Source organism: Mchenga conophoros, linkage group LG23, assembly GCF_057382185.1.
Source record: "Mchenga conophoros isolate Kocher_MC1m ecotype Shallow Benthic linkage group LG23, M_conophoros_male_GT1.1, whole genome shotgun sequence".
Taxonomy (NCBI): domain Eukaryota; kingdom Metazoa; phylum Chordata; class Actinopteri; order Cichliformes; family Cichlidae; genus Mchenga; species Mchenga conophoros.
In genome coordinates, this window is record NC_140547.1 from 51,878,763 (window position 1) to 51,887,800 (window position 9,038).

Below are 9,038 nucleotides of genomic sequence, written 5' to 3' on the forward strand. Positions count from 1 at the left end.
GGCTGGAATGGACGGCTGGAGCCTCTCCTCCAAGTGTGTGTTACTGCCGCGAACCGCATTCTGTTGTATTCTGTTGTATGCTTTTCTCTGTAAGCGCTTCGAGCCTGTACTTTTTTGCTTTAGCTGAGTAATGAAGTTGAATCAGTACTTTAAGTTTCACTGGAACAATAGTATTTTTACTTCTACTTAAGAATGTCTGATCTTTTGCCAACTCTGGCTGTCTCTCAGTCTTGGAATACCCACTTGTTGTCCAGCGGTGTCCTGCGAATATGGGAACTAGACAGACTGGGGAAACAATGGGAGGAGACACAAAGATGGAATCACTTTTACCATCTTTTATGTATTTGCTGGTCGTCTTATTTCTTCTATTTTGCAAGCACAGTGTTGCAATCATTGTCTTTGTGGTACAATGACACAGGTAGAATGCAGGTGTTTTCATGTAACACGATGCCAGAAAGATGAGTAATGTGTTTTGAAGAGAAGATAAAACATCATGTTTGAACAAAGATAAGCAGCAGACACGTCTGTGTGTGAGTTATTCAGGTTCAGTAAGAAGGTAATATGTCTGCAGAATTTGTAATTCTTATGAAGATATTGCTTGTACAATAAATAAAATCCCTTTAACTTCTTCTTCTGGAGAGTGTCTTTATATATTTAGTCATTTTGGGGCGATCCTTTATTTAGTAGTAACTCTAGTCGGGGATATATATCAGAGTTTACTTTCAGATATGAGCATTGTGTTTCCTGTGGATGAATGAATGAATTATTTATTTATGTAATTTTTGAAAGACTGGCTCATGTAAAATATCTGAAAGTATGATAAAGCTCTCCTGTTACACTTTATGGACACCTGAGCTTCACCATGAGGGCCTGTCTTTATTCACTGAAATCCACTTTTATAATGAATTCACAGTAATCGCTGACACCTTCAGAGCATTACATTCATTAAAGACGTCTTCTACACCTACTCTTCCAGACGACCGACACATACTTCAACCACTGCAGGTTAACCAGCCACTCATCAGTAAAGCAAAAACTAAATGTAAATGTCCTCATGTGGAAAAGACTGAAACACAACTCCCACATATCACTAATGTAACAGATCCATTTAGGGAGAGTGAGAACACTAGGCTGGATGTGTTTTAATGCAGGAACATTCATCATGTCTTGAGTTCAACAAATCATTTACATTGAATATGTGAGCTGGATGGTTACACGATACAATGTGATTGTCAACAATAACTACAATGAACGCTGGTTTGAGGGCGGAGTCAAGGAGGCCATTTACGTGAAAAGGGAAAGACCCTCTCTGAATCAAGGAGGGGGCCTAAGGGTACATCTGTCACCATCTTACAATGCTGTGATTGCAGCCATTCTCCAACTCTCTGTGAATGGTACTCAAGACCATTGATCAGTGGTTGTTGATCAATGGTCATGAGAATTTGCATAATCATGATTAAGGAACTGACCTCCCAGCCCATTGTTCCTTCAGTCGGCTGGTTTCTCTGACTGAAAACGCTACGTCCAGAAGAACAGAATCAGCTTTTGGAGATTTACTTCCCTGGATGATTGAGCACGCATCAAGACCTTTTAATCAGGCCAACAAATATCTTGTACTCAATTTTAGCAGCAGCCATTGTGACACTGATGATAAAACTTGTGTAAAAGTGCGAAGCTGTAAAAAAGTAATTATAAAAAAGCATTTTTGTAGCTGAATGTTACTGGATAGCCGTTTCATGTGTAACACATCAAAATAACCTGCTAAGGTTTAATAGGCTATAAGGAACACACTCACTTCCTGAGCCCTGGGCAATAAGAGACGTTTTGTGTTTTATAATTTATTGATATGTTTGATCCTTTCTGACCTGCGTTAATGAAGCAGTCATTAGAGCACCATGTCCGCTATAATAGTTCTGTAGTTTGATGCTTGAGTCGTTGCAGACTTGTTGAAACTCCCTCACCCGTCAAAGCAGCGTCTTTGTTATTCGAGTCCAGCAGATGGCAGTGTTTCACTGTCTGACGGCTGTCTGAAGCTTCAGCTGGATTATTCGTTTGCTATGTTTGCCATGTTACAGTGGGGAGGAAAAACTCCCTTTTAACAGGAATATCTAGACATGAGTGATTACTGCAGTGGGGCACTATCTGTGCTATCTATAAGAAATGTTAGCAACAATAAAACTCTGAGTGTTGCGGCTCTTCCAACCAATGGCCGCGGCAGGCTAAACATGAGGACACCGATGATGCGCAACAATTAACGCACAAAATACACTTCTGTATCATTTGCTTCTTTATTTCCGCATGCAACTGTCCGAACCACAAATCAGCATATGGGATTAACTGTCAAACAAACTCACAGACTGCACAAACAAATAACTGCAACTTACGAATAACTGCACTAGCTACTATGTCAAAATTACAAACTGGTCTATGGTCTATTAGTGCACAAATATACAAACACCATCAAGTTACAGTCCAAATATATCACAATCATTCAAGCTGCTATCAATTGCGATCACGTTGTGTTCAATTTGCATTCATATTGCGATAATATTACGATCATGTTGCGGTATGTTGCGGTCAACAGAAAGTTTTGCCTCGTGCTCACCCTACCTTCTGCTCATCACATCAGGTGCTGTGAACAAGTGAGTGCAACCACATTTATCTTATACCACACCCATGCGACACGACCCACACCCATGCACCAATACAGTGAGTCCATTTAAACCAACCCACTTAGTCAGATGGAAACAACTCATATGGCTCCTACATACCGGCCCCTAATTATTTTAGAGCAATAATTACATCATACTTACCAGGTAGGAGACATATTGATAAACATGGTCTATCCTTTATCAAACATTCAAAGATACAATTTCAATTCATAATAAACAAATATACATTAATGCAAATAGATATTTGAAAAAAGTCAATTTTCATGACTCTTCTGCTTCCTGTAGAAGACACACTTTAGTGATCGGCCTGTCCAAATAACCAGTCTTTGTTTTAACACGAACCCGACGTACAAGTCCTTTACTGTCAGAAATTGCTTCCACAATCCTTCCAGTCACCCAAGAGTTACGAGGCGCAAAACCATCGACAACGATAACCACATCCCCAGGAATGAAGTTCCGTCCGATTCTCTGCCACTTCTGACGCTCTTGAAGCTGGGGCAGGTACTCCTTAACCCAGCGCTTCCAGAACAGGTCCGACATGTACTGTACTTGCCTTACTTCCATCGACGTCGTCCATACACGTCCCCCTTCTGAAACACTCCTGGTGGTATCAATGGCTTGGTCTTAAGCAGCAACAGATGGTTAGGAGTCAAGGCCTCCAAATCATTAGGATCAGTAGAGGCTTTAGTTATTGGTCTACTGTTCACAATAGCCTCTGCCTCACAAAGAACTGTACAAAGGCCTTCTTCGTCCAAATTCTGCACTTTCAAAATGGAATTTAACACCTTCCTGACAGACCTTATGAGACGTTCCCAAACACCGCCATGATGGGAACCAGCAGGAGGATTAAAGATCCACTTTATGCCCTTTTGCAGCAGCATCTCATGAATCTGTGCCTGATTCCATCCTTCCACTGCCTCTTTCAACTCACGTTCACCACCCACAAAGTTTGTACCATTATCCGATCGTATCTCCAATACCTGACCTCGCCTTGATATAAATCGACGAAGTGCATTAATAAAATAATCTGTGCTCAAAGATGGCAACACCTCCAAATGCACAGCTCTCACAGCCAGGCATGTAAAGATAATTCCATATCTCTTTACTTCACACCTTCCATGCTTAACTTGAAAAGGTCCGAAACAATCCACTCCAACCCAAGAAAATGGAGGTTCATCGGGTGAGATGCGATCTTGTGGAAGGTCTGTCATCATCTGATATCCTGATGCTGCATGAAGTCTGCGACACACTATGCATTTAGCCAAAATCCTCCTTATGGCAATGCTTGCACCTGGAACCCAATACCTTTGCCGCAATTCGCACAGCATGTGGTTACGTCCACCATGCCCTATTTTCTGATGTACATGTTGAAGTATTAGGTCAGAAATATGCAGATCCCTGGCTATAATTGCGGGATGCCTTGCATCTTCAGGCTCTACTAAGCCTACCTCCCACTCTCAACACACCATTCTCAAGCTTAGGATTAAGTCTATAGAGCTCGCTACTCTTCACCCTTTCACCCCTCTGCAATCTACTGATCTCATCGGCATATCTCCTCCGTTGGCAAAAGCAAAGAACTACATTCTCAGCCCTGTTAAGTTCTTTTACCGAGAGAAATCCTTTAGCAGCATGGTCCTTGACAGTTTGCAACTCTCTTTTAAGCTTTTCCTCAAGATTTCCCTTAGTAACGCTAGACGCAAAGCTCTCTTCCAGCTGTTTCCTCCTTTTACTAAGTTCCTGCAACAAATCTTTGAATCTAAGAACCCATGCAACCATCCTTTTTAGACGAGTCCACGAAGAAAAATAAGTAATGAACTTCATCGCACCATTCTTGCATTCATTTGCATCAACAGCATTGACTAAAACTGTCATTTTAATCTCTGGATCATTTATGGAGATCTTTCCAAAATCAAGGTTCACTGGCCAATTAATTTCTGGTTCAGCAAGAAACTTTGGCCCTGGCAACCAAGAATCATCCTTCAAAAAGGTTTGCACCTTAACTCCCCTAGAGGCTAGATCAGCAGGATTACATGATGTATTAACATATTTCCACTGAGAAGGTTTGGACACTTTAAGTATCTCGGTCACTCGGTTTGCTACAAACACCTTAAACCTTGAGGTTTCATTGCTGATATACCTTAACACAGAGGTACTATCAGTCCAGAATCCTGACTCCTGCAAATGCATTTGCAGCTCTTTTTTCCACATCTTATCCATTCTACTCACAACTAAGGCAGCTGTCAATTCCATGTGAGGAATGGAAGTTTGTTTCAATGGAGCCACTCTTGCTTTACCCATTATAAATGCACAATGCACTTGATTCTGGGTGCTGCGCAACAGCAGATAAGTGACTGTGCCATAACCCTCCTCGCTTGCATCTGCGAAGTGATGTAACTGAGCAGAAGCAACGTCTCCAAAATCAGAAGGTTTAAGGCACCGGTCAACCTTAAAATCTGCAAGAAGGCAAAGATCATTTAGCCAAACTGTCCATTCTTGTTCAACAGTAACTGGCAACACATCATCCCAACCCCAATGACTTCTGCACAGTTTCTGAAGGATCAACTTAGCAGGCAGCACCACAGGTGCCAAAAACCCTAATGGATCGTAGATCGAGCTCACAAGGGACAATATCCCTCTCCTTGTGGGAGGTTTGTTTTTCAGTGTGATCTTAAACTTAAATGCATCTGATTGGATACACCACTGTACACCCAGTACTCTCTCTACCGGTAACACATCACTATGCAAATCCAAATCCTTAACCTCCTTGGATCGTTCCTGTTGAGGTATGGCAGCAAGTACTGCTCTTCTGTTGCTAACCCATTTTGTGAGCTTAAAGCCTCCTTTAGCACAAAGAGCAACAAGTTCCTGATAGAGCCGCACTGCCTCCTCTTCAGAACCAACAGAGATAAGGCAATCATCCACATAGAAACTATGTAAAACATTGTTGACAACCTCTAGTCTAAAATGATCTCTGTTGTTCTCTGCACATTTCCTCAAGGCAAAATTCGCACAACTTGGGGATGAAGTAGCTCCGAAGAGGTGTACTTTCATTCTATATTCCACCAGATCCTGACTATGATCTCCGTCTGGCCACCACAGAAACCTTAACAGATCTGAGTCATCTCTTTGTACTCTGACCTGATAAAACATGGATTCAATGTCTGCCATGAGCACCACATGTTCTTTTCGGAATCTGGTTATGACCCCAACTAGCAAGCTAGTGAGAACTGGGCCTTCCAGAAGTTGTCCATTCAGAGACACTCCCTGAAACGAAGCACCACAATCAAAGACAACTCGCAACTTCTTCTTCTGTGGGTGATACACCCCATGAGTGGAATATACCACAATCCTTCATCACAGCGATCGAATTCTTCAACAGGCACCTTCTCTGCATACCCTTTAGAAATGATTTCAGTCATAAAACTGGTGTAATCGTCGTGAAATGAACCATTCCTAATAAACTTTCGTTTAAGGCTCAGAGCTCGCTGTTCTACAGCCTTCCTATTATTTGGCATGTTTACCTGATTGCACCTAAAAGGTAAACCAATGGTGTAATGACCATCAACCAACTTAGCAGAATCCATCACTGACTTCATAAACTGCTGGTCTTCTCTAGACAAAGCCAACTGCTCATCCTGAATACATTCTGGAAAGTCAGTCTTCATTTGACGTTCCCACAGTTCATCCAATCTTGCCACGGAAATCCTATTAACACTCACATCAAAAATGTCAGTATTACAATCCTCTCTGAGAGGACCATTCACCGTCCAACCCAGCATAGTTTTTACTGCATAGGGACCTCCATCTTGACTTCTAACAACCTCCCATGGCTCTAAAGCCTTGGGCACATTGGTCCCGATCAACAGGTCTACCCCGGAATTTATCTCCAGTATGTTAATATGGCGCAAATGTGGCCATCTGTCGAGATCTTCCTGTCGGGGAATATTACGTTGATGAACAGTCATGCTTTTCTGAGTAAATAAGTCAGGCAAGTCACAGTAGTGATCTAAATCCAAACCAGCTACTTCCAAATCTGAAACCACATAGCTACTGACCATTTTCTCCTGACCCATTGTCCGCAAAAGAATGCCAGTTTTCCTTCCTGAAAGATTCAGTCTATTCATGAGCGCTTCCGTACAAAATGAAGCTGAGCTCCCAGGATCTAGAAAAGCATAGGTTATCAGTGACTGATTACCTTTCTTGTCCTCTAACTGGTATTATGGACAGAGCACTATTTTGCTCACCGGCCCCAGTAACACCACTGCTTTGCACCGCACATGAAGGACCTTCATCTGGTGGTTCTCTCCCTCCTTGGCCACAGTAGTAGCAAAACTACTCCGCTTAGCCTTAGGGTAAAACTGAGACTTACTATTCCTCGCCTCTTTTCTGATGGCTGTCGGAGGATCTTGTATATCTCCAAACAATGGATCCCTTGCAATCTTAACTTGCCTTTCAACAAACTCAACAACATCGCAAAAAACCACCTTACGTTGAAACCTCCCCTGCAGATCGCAGACGACATGCCTCCACTTATCCCTGAGCTTATAAGGCAACTTCTTTATAACTGCTTGCATATTAGCAGAGACATCCAACTCATGCAAGGACTCCACGTCTCCCATTGCATTACAACATTGCCTTAGTAAAAATCCATATTCCTGCAAAGCCTTCACATCATCAGATTTTATAGATGGCCATTTACTGACCCTTTCAATGTAGGCAGCAGCAATTTTCAGCGAATTGCCAAAGTTCTCCTGGAGCAAAGATTTAGCTTTAGCATATCCATACTCAACAGGCATATACTGACAGCTTCGGACCATTTCTCTGGGATGGCCTCTAGTGTATTGCTCGAGAAAATATAAACAATCCTTAGCACTGTGAGCTTGACTCTCCACCATGTGCTCAAAAGCTCTCATAAATGTTTGATATTGCAAAGGATCGCCATCAAATAACTGAATGTCACGTCTTGGTAACAAAAACAGAGACGGCTGCTCAGCTAATAAAGTTGTAATTTCATTCTGTTTCTTCAAAACTGTGACTAGATGATCATGACCCTCACCACCTTGCACTGTATGTGTAAGAGGTTTTAATTGTGTGTGAGACTGCGACATCATTTGAGTAGTTGAAACTGCACCTGGAAATACTTGATGTAACTTCGTCTCTGACTTTTCCAAGGAAATGACCTTAGGCTGAAAAGTATTTTTAACCTTGGGCCTAACATCCAATACCTGCGCTTGATGATCACCTGCATCAACACCCTGATATGGTTGCTCTGGTAACACAGGTTTGAACGTCGGAGCATTAGGATTTAAAACGCCTAAACGCCCCTGCTCTTGTTCTAAATACGAATTCATTCCATCTGATTTAACATTAACAGCACTTGAGACTCGGGACATTTCAGAAGTTTTTAAAACATTCACCTTTGCTGCTGAGGCTGCTATTTCAGTTTCTAAGTCAAGCAGCTCCTTTCTTTTCTTAAGCTGTATTTCTTGTTCTTCCAAAGCATGCTTCTCTTTCAACAACCTCTGTCGAACAAGAAGGGCAGCCATGTCAGCTTCTGCCATTATGCGTGCTGACAAGGCAGATGAAACCATTGAGCAACTGAGTGATGATTTGCTTTTCCTACAACTTTTGTTTCCAACATTAGAGATGCTATCACTTGGATTAACATCATCTATCGCAGCACCTTTACTAACGGTGTGCCTAGAAACACCAGAACCATTTCCAGCAGGTAATGGATCAGAGGAATCAACACCAGGTGGATTTAAATGTGGCAAATCAAGCTCAGACACCTGATTTTTTCACTCTGAGGGTTTCCCTTTGCAACATGAAGCCATTTCTTTATCTCTTCCATAAACTCAGTATTATGTGCTCGCACACTTATAAACCAAGCAGTTTGTTTTTCTTGCTCTTCTTGAGGAAGCAAAGGAAGCAAGGTTTCCTGCAGATGAGTCGCCTCATTAAGCAACACAGACAAATTCTCTAACTGAGCCTGAACAGTGGAAACAATATCCTCAGATTGCTTTAATTCTTTAATAATCTTTATGACCTTTTTAATGTTATTAATCTTAGTGTGACGTTCTGTCTGAACACCCATGCACCAATACAGTGAGTCCATTTAAACCAACCCACTTAGTCAGACGGAAACAACTCATATGGCTCCTACAAGCGTTGTCATGAAGCTTTTCCTGAAGCTGCCTCCACTGAGTGAGCAGCGGCGCCCTCTGCAGTTTGTGTGTGGAAGTGCAAAAGCTTACAGCACCTGGTATTCCCAGGCGGTCTCCCATCCAAGTACTGACCAGGCCCGACCCTGCTTAGCTTCCGAGATCAGACGAGATCGGGCGTGTTCAGGGTGGTATGGCCGTAAGC

The 9,038-nt window shown here is 42.2% G+C and overlaps 1 non-coding gene across 1 annotated transcript; it reads right to left on the reverse strand.

Moving 5' to 3' along the window:
* Positions 1 to 8,919: 8,919 nt before the first annotated feature.
* On the reverse strand, positions 8,920 to 9,038 carry LOC146548325 (5S ribosomal RNA). The gene has a single exon (XR_014891001.1). It is a non-coding gene; the product is annotated as a 5S ribosomal RNA (ribosomal RNA).